The sequence below is a fragment of the Equus asinus genome, chromosome 3, assembly GCF_041296235.1.
Source record: "Equus asinus isolate D_3611 breed Donkey chromosome 3, EquAss-T2T_v2, whole genome shotgun sequence".
In the NCBI taxonomy this organism is placed as follows: Eukaryota; Metazoa; Chordata; class Mammalia; order Perissodactyla; family Equidae; genus Equus; species Equus asinus.
The window spans coordinates 127,889,843-127,902,386 of record NC_091792.1 but is presented as its reverse complement, the minus strand read 5'-3'; the positions used below and the strand labels follow the sequence as shown (position 1 = coordinate 127,902,386).

General features: G+C 41.6%; 1 long non-coding RNA gene across 1 annotated transcript in view; it reads right to left on the bottom strand.

Moving 5' to 3' along the window:
- Nucleotides 1–267: 267 nt before the first annotated feature.
- LOC139044870 (uncharacterized) overlaps nucleotides 268–12,544 on the bottom strand; it is a 17,157-nt gene continuing 4,880 nt past the window's right edge. The window contains exons 2-4 of the long non-coding RNA XR_011502250.1: nucleotides 4,448–4,558; nucleotides 505–523; nucleotides 268–381 (exon numbers count right to left, since the gene is read on the bottom strand). This is a non-coding gene — a long non-coding RNA (uncharacterized lncRNA). The remainder of the gene's footprint in view (nucleotides 382–504; nucleotides 524–4,447; nucleotides 4,559–12,544) is intronic.

The following is a 12,544-nucleotide window of genomic DNA, read 5'->3' as shown; positions in this document are numbered from 1 at the left end:
CTGGGAAATCTATGTGTAGAAAAAGAGTGAAAGAGGAAATAATAAAATGTTAACAATAGTTGCCACTGTTAGATAAGGATATGCAAGGCTTCTACTTTCTCTTTTACATATTTTTGTATTTTCCAAATTATATATAATTAACACATATATATTATTATTTTAACAATCAATAAAAATGTAATATTAAACAGAGTAAATATTTGGTGTCCTCTCGAAACTTCCAGCTAAGGTAGCTTGAACTGAAGATGGAGGCCCCACCTGCCCAGCAAGAAGGGTCAGCCTGACCTCTGCTCGTTTTCCTGAGAAGGATTCCAGCTGGAGCAGGAGATGCATCATCAGAGTGAAGGCACAGGACTGTGAGTTCTGTCAACCATCAAAATCCTATCAAGTAAGTACAAGAATTAAAAAAGAAAAGGGTGAAAAAAATCCCCTTATAATATTTCTGTTCTTTTTCAGTTTTTTCCTCTCCCCTTCAGTGTAAATGCTGTTAAGTTTTATCTTTACCTTCTGGCCAATTGAAAATCTGGAAACAAAGATAAAGACAGTTAGACATTTAGAACTTTTCCGATAAAGTTAATTAAAATGGCCTGGGAAGGCATGACTGAGATCTTTCTTTTTATTTAGGTTTGAGATGAAGCCGTTTATTTCAAGGGTTTAGCTGCACACTTGTGAGTCTAGTTGTTTCTAGTTTTGCTGATAAAAAAGTGCTTTCTCTTTTAGATCACATAGAAAATAACTCAAATCTTGTTCAGTACATCTAAAAAATAGGCAAGAAATCACAATGCAGAATCAAGAAGGAAAGAGCTAGTTGACATCTGTGCTAGAGGTTTTCCATTTGTCCCTCCAGATCTACTTTGCATCCCTCAGCCTGCTCTCTGTCCAAGAAGACTGACCTGGCTGCACCTACGGCCTGTGCCTTCCGAATCTGGTCGGGTTTGGCCAATGGAAGGCACAGACAGGAGGAGGGGAAAGACCTTGAAGTGTTTCCTCCCTTGGCTCATCTGCCTGCTGGGCCAGGGCTTGTGAGCAGCTGCATCTTGCAGGCAGCCTCTTCCTATAGCTACAGCTCTCCCTGGGTTCCAATGGCTGATTCCTTACGTAGCTACTTCCTGTGGGTGCGAGTCCCTAGGTGCTTTACCATCCCTTGTTGGTTTTCCTTAAACCCGCCCAAGCCCTTGTAAACAGTGCCTTCATCAAACTCTCTTTAATCTCCCTTTTGCATTTGCCATCTCTTTCCTGTCAGGACCCTGAGCTTGAAAACATCTTTACGGGACAGTGCAGCTTCATTCCGTGTCATGACTCTCCATGAGAATATTCTCACAGCGTATTTGACAGAGCCCACTTTTCATAATTATTATGGTTAATACAAGAGTTTTCAAACATCTCATGGTGTGACAATGGTCAAGCTTAGCCCTCAGGATCTATAATAATGGATCTTAGCAACTGGGCTTCACAAAACACTGGGTGTCAAAACAGAGGTATGCTGGAGTAATTTATTAATAATAATGAAGAACTGAGTTTTGTGCATTAAAAAATCAGCTAATAAGAGCAGATTTGTTGTTTTTGTAATTATGCCATTTTTACTCACAGAAATTCCATGCTTTCTTGAGACATAGGGAAAGAAGTTCCTAGGGAGAATTGCTAGGGAGTTCTGGCTAATGCACCTGAAATTGACTGTAATCTGCACGTATCCTTATCTACATGCCAGTCCATAGGAATGACCCTGGGAATATGTCCCACATGTGATATCACCTATCTATCTTACATGTAGTGCTGGAAAAAAGGTGGGGAACTATTGTTGGGTCACATGGCAATTCATTAAGGGAAGTCCTTTGACTCAGTAGCTCTACTATTTGTCATCCAATTTTTCTCATCAGTCTGTGAAGCATAAAATTACTAATATTCTAATTACCATACCACTAATAAGTACCTTAGATACATTATCTTATTTAATCCTCATAACAATTCACATTTTACCAATTAAGAGTTGGTCATTAGGCTGAAGGGGAGACAGGATTTGGAGCACATTGCGTACCTATACCAAGGAGTTCCATCTTGGGTCTCTTGGTATATATCTGAGCTGGGTAATACTCACTGGACTACTTCCTGCTAAGGCTGTGGCTAATAGATCTCAAACGGTGCATAGAAAAAAAGTTCAAATCTCTTTCTCTGGTCAATTTCATTCAATTACATTGTTAGATCTTGAGGATATCAAGATGAATGAAATACAGTTTTGCCCTCCAGGAATCTGAAGCCTAGCTGGTAGACAGAGAGATAAACAAATAATGAGAGAACTATAATAAAACATGATTAAAATGATAATAGAAGCATGCTTAAAATTTAGTGGGGAAACAGATGAGGGAGCAATTACATCTTTGAGAGGCAGTGGAGTGTCATGAAAAATTAAGTACCAAAGGTAACAGTTAAGCTTGACCTTGAAGGGTGTTTAGGAGTTCAACAGTGAACCTAGTGGAGAAGAGGTGTTACAGGAAAAGAGCTCAGCAGGGGTCTTCTCATTCTTGCCAAAGGCTTAGAGTCTCCAATTGCTTTAGGTTTCCAATTGCTTTTTCAACATTGCATCTCCTATGGCCTGTCTAGATTTCTCACTCGATCCCCTTTGGGTCTAAAGAATTAAAGTAAAAGAGGTGCATTGGGAGAAAGGAGAGCTGGTTGGCCTGGAGTAAAATCCAACCATTGGTCTTAGTCTCAGCAGGACCATATACCAGTTATCTGAGAAAACCAGCTAGATTTCCCTGTGTTGCTGGTCTGGGTACCCTGCCTGGGCCCTGGGACTGAGAACGTGGGTCCTTGGGCAACCACAGGAAATAAGTCAAGTGAGAGCCACAGAATAAAGTATGAAACAGTTTTATAAACAATTAAGCAAAACTTAGATAAGGGAAAGGACCAGGCTACAGAGAGCCTGGGCTGTCCCGGAAAGCAGAGAGAGCAGCCTTGAGCTGGGTCGAGGGGGCGTTCTTTAAGGGGTTCTGGATGGGGAAGTGGTCGCAGCAGCTAGGGACTGGACCTTGGGATGCATGATCATTTGGCTGATTCATTCTGTAGCTGCATGTTCAGTTTGTGGTCCCTCTGATGAGTGGTTTGCAGCAGGCATGGACGGATTGCTGACTTGCTCCATGTCACAGGATGTGTGGCCGACTTCAGGTGGATGTGGCTTCCTGTATGTGCAGACTTGTTTGACCTAGGGCCCCACCTAGCCAACCGAGATGCCTGTCTCACCTGAATCTGACATCTGACATACATGTACAGTCTGAGATGTGGACCAAAATTCATGGGGCCTGCCTTCAACCTGGTTTTACAGATAGCTTTGGAGACAACTATCTATCAGAGATTCTTGTGGCCACATGGTGTTTGGATCATGAAAGTATTAGGGAAATATTAAGAAAGGAGAATTTATTGAAGGGATTTATCAACTCAATACTATTACTCATGAGTATACTGTATCATATCAGACCAAGAAGAGGAAGGAGGATTTAGAAGATTGTCCAAGATGTCACAAAGATTGATAGAGTTTACTTGACGGAGAAAAGCAGACCAGTTAAATCCAATTTCAGATTTTTAAATATGTGAGAGTCCTGCAACTTCTTATCTTTGCCCTGAGACAGATGTGAATTCTTTCTGCTAAGACCTGAAGACCTTATTCACCACTGTCTTATGTCATCTTGTCTTAACCCTCGGCCTACTATTGTTTCTTGTTCTCCCAATGTGGTCAATAGAGATACCCTCAAGTCACCCCAAAGAGACTAGTGGACCAGGCAAAGGGAGAACAAAGTGGGGTGGAAAAGAATATGTTACTATTTTTTTAGAACCCAAGATCAAGTTCCTGGATCAGCTTGGCTTCAAAAAACAATGGGATGTAGCAACAAAAAAAGATACAACATTTAGTAGTAAACATAAAAATAAGTGTGCAGATTTTGTACAGGAAAACGATTTTAAAACACTCTTAAAAGACATAAAACTAGACTTGAACAAATGGAAAGAAATCCCTGTTCTTGGATAGGATGACTCAGTATCATAAGTATCATAGAGATATCAGTTCTTCCTACATTAATGTGATCCCAACAAGAATACTAATAAACCTCTTTCTGGAACTAGGCAAGTTGATACGAAAGTTCATACACAGAAACAAAAGAAAACATGCAAGAATAGTTGGGAAAATACTCGGGGAAAAGAGCTACCTACCAGATACTATAATGTAGTATAAAGTCTCTATAATTAAAACAGTGTGATACTAGCACATGGATAGACAGTTAAACCAATGGAATAGGATAGAAAGTCGAGGAATAGACCCAAATATATGTGGAAACTTAGTACGTGGAATCTCCAATTACTGGGACAAAAATAGACTTTTTAATAAATATTTTGAGGACCACTGGAAAGCCATATACAAGAATAAACTCCAATAGGATGGATCAAGAATGAAACCCACCTGTGTTAGGAGAAAATATGGGTGACTTTCTCTATGACGTAGGTGGGAGGAGATGCTTTCTAAATACAACTCAAAATCCAGATGCAACAAAAGACTAGTAGTCTGAACTACCTAAAAATAAAATAAAATATATTTGCAAGGAAAATTAAAAATGATCATGACAAAGTCTAAGACAACTGGGAGAAATATTTGAACTGAGAAAACATGTGAAACATATATCAAAGTTAAAGGGCCAATTCTCCTAACACATGAAGAGTAACCGGATGTGGGAGGTGAGACTGCTTCTCCAGCTTTTTCTGAGCTTGTCATTCAGTCTTCACACTGGGTTTTGTACATAGGCCACGGTAATTAGCTCACTGTTGGGTTGATCTGATTTAACATTTCATGGCCACTTTTGTTGTTATTTTTTGCTAACTTGTACTTTCACTCCCTGGGACCTGTTTGATTTATAAGTGTTTTCCCAGATCACATTCTGCGCTCAGCTCTGCACCTGGTGTTTTCCCTGGGCCAGCAGCGATGACTGGTTTGCTGGGCTCTCATTTTGCTGAAGGTTTCTAGTGAGATCCGCCCCTGTGTGGGCGGTAGGAGACTCAGGGAAGGGGGTTGGGTTGAGGGGATCCTTTAGCAGAGTTAATACACTCCAAAATACGCTTAGTTTACAGACTTGGGGATTTCCAGGTGTTATTAGACACAGAGGACCCTTTATGGTGTCCCAATGGATAAGTTTTCAAAGGAGGGGGGTAAAATAAATAGGTTTTATGTTATAGATATTTAAACCAAATCTTCATTTTCATCTTTGTTACTTGAGGAATCATACTTCAATGCACACAGACTAAATTTCATTGTCATCGAATTCATTAAAGTGTCATAGATGGACAGCAGGAAGATAATGATGTTCTGGAATGAGAGAATGTTCTGGAAAATGAAAGGAAACGTGCCAAAACTGCCCCACCCCTACCCCCTCCTGATGCTGGGGAGCAGCTTTAACCAGAGATTCATGTTCACATCAGGACAGACTAATGCATTTCCTGGAAATGTATTCTTGTAGGTCTTTGGTCTGGATTTTGAGCTTGGTTGACCCCCAACTGACCTGCTAATACTACTACAACAGCATTTTGCATTAGTTGAGGGATTTCAGCTTTTTGAAAGCTTTTCCACATCATCGATCTCATTTGATCAGTGGCCCTGTGAAACAGGCAGGGGCAGATACTGTCCCCATTTTGCAGGTGAGATGACAGGGGCTGAGAGAGGTTAACAGATGTGGAGAGACAGCCCAGTGGAAGACTCTGGATTAGGAATCAAGGCACCTGGGATAGCTTCCAACCTGGCCATTCACCGTATATGGTGTCTTGAGCAAGTCAGTTATATAAAGGTTTCTGAGCCTCTTCTCCAGCTTTGATTAAATGAAAGGTTGCACAAGATGGTCCTTGAGGGCCCTCCTAGGGTTACTGTTCCAGGATTTTATCACTTGCCAGACTTTACCAGGAATTAGTCAGTGTATGCAAGACAGCATACTAGGCTCCTGAGCCGCAAAATTCTCCCCCTTCTTCTACCCCACACGGTGCAGAACTAAGGCCTCATTTGGGATGGGGGTAGAGGTTTTCCTTTTGTAGACTACAGATGGAAGGAATAAGCTTTTCTGCCTGATTACAGGAAATTTTTTAAAGTTTATTTTCTTGTAATTTGTCAATCCCTCTAATGTATTTTTTCATTAATATTTTCCAGGTTTATTGAAGTATAATTTGCATACCATAAAATTCACCCATAGTAAGCATATAATTCAATACTTTTTAATAAATTTATGGAGTTTTGCAACCATCACCACAATCCAGGTTTAGAACTTCTCCTTCAAGGAACCTCCTTTCAGAAACCTTAGAAAGTTCTTCTATGCCCTTTTCCATCCATCTGCACTCCCTTCTTCAGCCCCAGGTAACCACTGATCTGCCTCCTGTCTCTATAAATTTGCCTTTTCTGGACATTTTATGTAAATAGAATCATACAATATATAGTCTTTTCCATCTGGCAGGTTTAACCTAGGATACTGTTTTCAAGGTTCATCTATGTTGTTGTGTGTATGAGCACTTCATTCCTTTTTATGGTCAAATACTATTCCATTGTCTGGATATACCACATTTTGTTTATCTGTTCATCAGTTGATTGACAGTTAGGTTGTTTCCACATTTAGCTATTATGAGTAATGCTGCTATGAACATTCATGCCTAAGTCTCTGAGTAGACATATATTTTTTATTTCTCTTGGGTAAATTTCTGGGAATAGAAATGCAAGGTTGTTTTTCTAAGTTTTTATGCAGTATTTGAATCTCTACTTTTAACTTTCAAATTTGGATAAAAGATTCATAGAAAATGTGTGGCAGAGTCAATGTACAACCTGTTTTAATAAGCTTTCTTCATGCCTGGTAGCTTTTATAAAAGTGTAATCTGTCTTGAAGTAATGTAATCATGCAGAGTGCTGGTTGTTATGGACTGAACTGTATCCTCCCAAAATTCATGTGTTGAAGCCCTAACCCCCAATACCTCAGAATGTGACTGTACTTGGAGATAAGGCCTTTAGAGAGGTAATTAAGGTTAAATGAGGCCATATGGGTGGACCCTGATCCAATAGGACTGGTGTATTTATAAGAAGATGAAGAGACACCAGGGGTGCCTATGCACAGAGGAAAGGCCACCTGAGGACATAGCAAGAAGGTGGCCATCTGCAAGACAAAGAGAGAGGCCACAGGAGAAACCAGACCTGCCCACAGCTTGATCTTGGACTTCCAGCCTCCAGAACTGTGGAGAAAATGAACATCTGCTGTTTAAGCCTCCTAGTTTGTGGTATTTTATTATGGCAACCCTAGGAAACTAATACATGGTCCTATATATATATTTTTTCAAGATTTTATTTCCTTTTTCTCCCCAACGCTCCCCAGTACATAGTTGTATATTCTTAGTTGTGGATCCTTCTAGTTGTGGCATGTGGGATGCCATCTCAGCGTGGCTTGATGAGTGGGGCCATGTCCGTGCCCAGGATCCGAATGGGCGAAACCCTGGGCTGCTGAAGCAGAGCATGCTAACCTAACCACTCAGCCACAGGGCCGGCCCCACACATGGTCCTATATTTTAAGAAATTTTGGGGCTGGCCCTATGGCATAGTGGTTAAGTTCAGTGCGCTCTGCTTTGGCGGCCCAGGTTTGTGGGTTTGGATACTGGGCGTGGACCTACACACTGCTCATCGAGCCATGCTGTGGTGGTGACCCATGTACAAACTGGAGGAAGATTGGCACAGGTGTTGGCTCAGGGGAAGCTTCCTCAGCAAAAAGAAAAAAGAAATTTGCTGTTAAATGCTGTTGGCAGAGTGTTTCTATCATGTTAATCCCCTTCACACATCATATATTCTAGCGAAACACTCTTGTCCTTCATGCACCCCTTTCGCAGCCAGCCTTTATTCTGTTCTTTCATGTGGTGGGCTCCTCTGGGCATCACTCTAGTTCATGGTCACATCTCCAGTTACTCCCCATGGCAGCCCCAAGGCCACCTCCTCCATGAACACCTCCTCCCATTTGGAAGCAGTTCTCCTCAGAACTCCCCCAACCTTTTCTCTCTGCATTTTGATGGCAGGACTCTATCTACCCTGCATACCAACTATTGGGTACATCTTATACTTCATGCTAGACTAAGAGCTCCTTGTGGACACAAGAAGTTGTGTTTGTCTTTATTGTCCTTATAACCTAACCTCTGGCCCAATGTCTGACATGAAGTCATTAATTGTTTTAATTAATTAAAACCAGCAACTCCAGCTACCAAAATATTTATAAAGTTTCAGAACTTTGTGAAGACTTGTAAAATACTGGTTAGTGAAGTATGAGTAGACAAAGAATGGCTACAAATGTGGGAATAGCTAAGTGCATACATCAGAAAGTCACTGTTAGTGACTTACAGCCAAGTCACTGACCTGCTCTAAACCTCAACTTCCTTATCCACCAGAGAAAGGGTTGATCTAGCAAAGGTCTGTTCTATGGCAAGTGTTTTATAACTCTATGGCTTTTCCCAGATCTTTGAAGTGCCTCCCTGGTTATCTGGCTGGCTGAAGAAGTTCAAGGTCTAAATTATACTACAACTCAATTAAAATGAGCTTAACATGAATTTTGGGTTTCTATTTTCCATGTAGAGCTTTTCCAAGTATATAGAATTTAGAAGTGCTAGTCATTGCCTTCTGGGGCCCAGACAGACCCTTAAGAGGGAAAGAAGGTATAGGAACCTATATCACCCTCCTTTTGACAATGAACAATTTTAAAGGAGTGCACACACACATACACACACACACAACCAGCTTGGAACTATAGGGCATCATTTTCAAATCAGACTCCACCAAGAGAATGGTTTGTGTGGGAATTACACCATAAAATAAAATAAAACACAAAAATTCCCCAAGTGATAAGAAAAAAGAGCCTGTGTGGTAAACAGCCCCAGAAGGGGCAAGTATTTCTGTACAAGTGGCCTCTGACTTTCTTGGCCCAAGTTTTCACTTCTCCTTTGGGTTTCTTTAACTTTTTCCTTCACTCTCCCTACCACACTTGGTCTCCAAGGATTTGTAGATCTTTATTTCTTTAGGCTGAGCACAGACAAAAATTCTTTTCTTTTCCTTCTTTCACTTAGCAAGTTTTTGAAACAAAACATAACAAAAAAAAACATAAGAAAAAGCAAGAGAGAAAAGGGAGGATGGAGGAAGGAAGTACCTCTCAGCTGGCCATTCAGGGTATGGGGTTCTGATCTCCAGGTGATTAAATTTCTACTCCAGGTTGTTAGGCACTGCTGGCAGGCCCATAGACCCATGATCCTTTCTTGCTAATCCCTTCCTCTTCTGGTCTATAACACCATCTCCCTGCTCCAGAATGAGTCCACTGAATTACCCTGAACCTTCACTGGCAAAGGAAGACCAGTTATGTGGCCTTTAGGAAGTTCCCTAATCCTCAGGGGTCTCCTACCAAATTATCTTTTTAGCTTCCATTTATAGTTCTTATTTCATTTGCTGAGCATCCATCATTGATGCAGCTAAAGCCCAATCGCTTCTAGACTGTTTCTCAACTCCACACACAGTTCAGATGTTCTAGTTTGCAAGTAGTGGGAAAGAACAGATTTCTAGCCATGCTGGTTAAGGAAGACTTGACTTCCTTTCTCCCTTACCCTATCTCTGATGGGAAGGGTCTCCTTGGTAGAGTAAGGAATCTGAGACTTTGTTAGTAAAATAATATATTGAAGTTAAATTAAGTAGATCGTCAATATTAAGAGGAAAAAAGTTTGTCTTGCTTAGAAGAAAATGCTAGTGGTTTTCCAAGTGTGGTCCCCAAACCAGCAGCTCTAGCATCACCTGAGAGCTTGTTAGAAATGCAAATTCTCAGGGCTGGCCCTGTTGCCTAGTGGTTAAGTTCAGCACACTCTTCTTTGGAGGCCCAGGCCAGGTTCCCAGGCTTGGACCTATACCACTTGTCAGTGACCATGCTGTGGCAGCAACCTACATACAAAATAGAGAAAGATGGTCACAGATGTTAGCTCAGGACGAGTCTTCCTCGGCAAAAAATTAAAAAAAAGAAATGCAAATTCTCAGAATCCTCCTCAGGCCTTCTAAATCAGAAACTCTGGGGATATGACAGTCTGTATTTTAATAGGCCCTCCAGATGATTCTGACATATGCTCTGAGCAACTGGGGTACACAAATTTCCATTCTGCATTCTCCTCTTTTTTCATGATAACAGAACACTCAAGGCAGCAATGTGCCCAGCTAAAAGGTAACATTTCTTATCCTCCTTGCAGATAGAATTGGCCAGTGTGGTACAAGCAGAAGTCATTGAGTGAGGCTTCTGGGAAATCTCATTACAGAGGCTGCCTCCACTGGCTGGAGTACCCTTGTTGTCTTTGCCCCCTTCCTTCTACTTTCTGCCTAGAACTAGAAGTCCAGCAGCCATCCTGGACCATGAGGTAACCTTGAAGATGGAAGTGACAAACTAAGGATAGTGGAGCACAGAGATTGAAGGAGTGTTGGCCCCTGATAACGAGGTGCTGCCATACCAGCAGTGGACCCTCTTCCTTCAACTTCTTTAGAAGAGAGAGAGAGATCTCTGTCTTGGTTAAGTCACGTAGGTTTTCTGTTGTATGCAGTTGAATCCAATCCTAATACATTTTGTATGATTTTGAGTTATTTCTTTTTCACTACTCTGAAAAATGTTAAGAGCTAAAAGCCTTCTCCAGCAACATATGGTAAAGATGGCATATGATTCTCCAGGATGAGAAGTGGACATTGGAAGAAAGAGGAAGAAGAGAAAAAGTGGAAAGGATGGTGGAGGAATAAAGGAAGATGGGGAGAGACCAGAGAGAAGGTCATTCTCAGATGCCCACCCAAGATGGGCTCTTCAGGGACTCACAATTTGACTTCATAAATAAAAGACATATTTCTCCCTATCCTCTGGACTTACATATATCAGCTAGTAATAAGAATTTCCTTCCAGTAAGGGATTATACTTACAGATATAACTTAGGGGTCAGACATTTTTATAATATCTGAATTTTCTTGTGCTCCTCTTTCACAGGCTCCTGTGCCAGAGATTGTGGTAGGAATGCAAAGATGAACATTGCAAAGTCTCTTCCTTTGAGAAACTCAAGATTAAAGAAAAAAAAAATACATGTGCTCAGTAAGAGGAATGTCATTGTCTTTTGCAGGCATTCAGAGACTCGGCCTCAAGAATACTTAACATTATTTTTTGTCTTTTTTACCCTCGGCTAAAAGCAGTGCCCCTCTGCTAAGGTTGGCATGATACTTCCAGGGTTTCCCCAGCACAGGTTAAGGGTCATTTTATGCGGGTGGTTAACAAAAGTGGCTAGCTTTGAGCTCTCTATATTGGACACCTGATTCAATTTGAGATCCAAGTCAATTTCCTCCATTGAGGAAATAATCCAAGGATGCTTCACTCTGTCCTTCTGAGTGTTCCTTGGGTTGACTTCCTCTGCATCTGACCTTAGACATAGCCCACCCACCCGCTTGGCCAGGGCACCCTCCTTAGAGCTCTCGCTCAGTGGAATTTGGAATCAATGCAGCGAAGAGCTTCTCAGAGCAGCTTGGTGCACTGGGCCTCTCTGGAGAAGGTAGTCCTTCATTTGTTTGTTCCCTAAAGGGACGTTTGCTGACTGCCTATTATGGGCCAGGTGTTATCTCTGGAGTTAAGAATTCAATTGGCTAGACCCAGTCCCTTCCCTCAGAGCCCACAGCAGAGCCAGGAGACAGGCTGGAAGAAAACCAAAGACAAAAAGTGAAACCCAAGAACTGAAAGTAAACCAGACAGTTACAAATTGTGATGGGAGCCCTGAAGGAAACACAGGAGACTGACAAAGAAAAACCAGGCTCGGGGCCACGGACCTTTGCTGGCTGTCAGGAAGGCTTCTCGGAGGAGGCAAAATTTAAACTGAAGCCCAAAGATTGAGAAGGAGGCAGCCAAGCTGGGAACCAGCGGTGAGGTTTCCTGCTGGAAAGAACAGCACGCTCAAAGGCTAGGAGAGCATTGTTGAATCCTAGGAAGTGAAGCAAAGACAGTGTGGTGGGACACTGGGGAGGGCATGAGGCATTGGGCAGTGGCCTGGTTACCATTTACCTTGGAACCTAAAGGATGAAAGCCTGGGCGGTCCCAGGGCAGAGAGTTGCTGCCCAGGCAGTTAAATTGCCTCAGGGTGGGGTGTCAGAGTCGACTCCTCTTTCTCTAGCTCCTTGTACTTTTTCCTTTGCATTTTGTTTCAGATATTTATTAAAAATCATTAAAGGATCTGCAAGTACACGCACAGGGAGATTGAGGATGAAAAGAAAATTGAAGACGCAGAAGGAAGGCGGGAAAGAATAATCGGAAGTGGAGGGGCATATGACTTCTCTGTCTCAGAGAAATTGTAAAGCACAGCCATTTGAAGGTAGATGCAAAATTATTATTTTCTTAAAGCTCAGTTTGTAAAGTAAACAAAAAATTTTCAAATTAGAAAACTTAAATTAATCACCAGTATGAGCTCTTAATCTACTTCGACTTTTTTTCCCTCCCTCAAAATGTAGAATTACATTTCATGT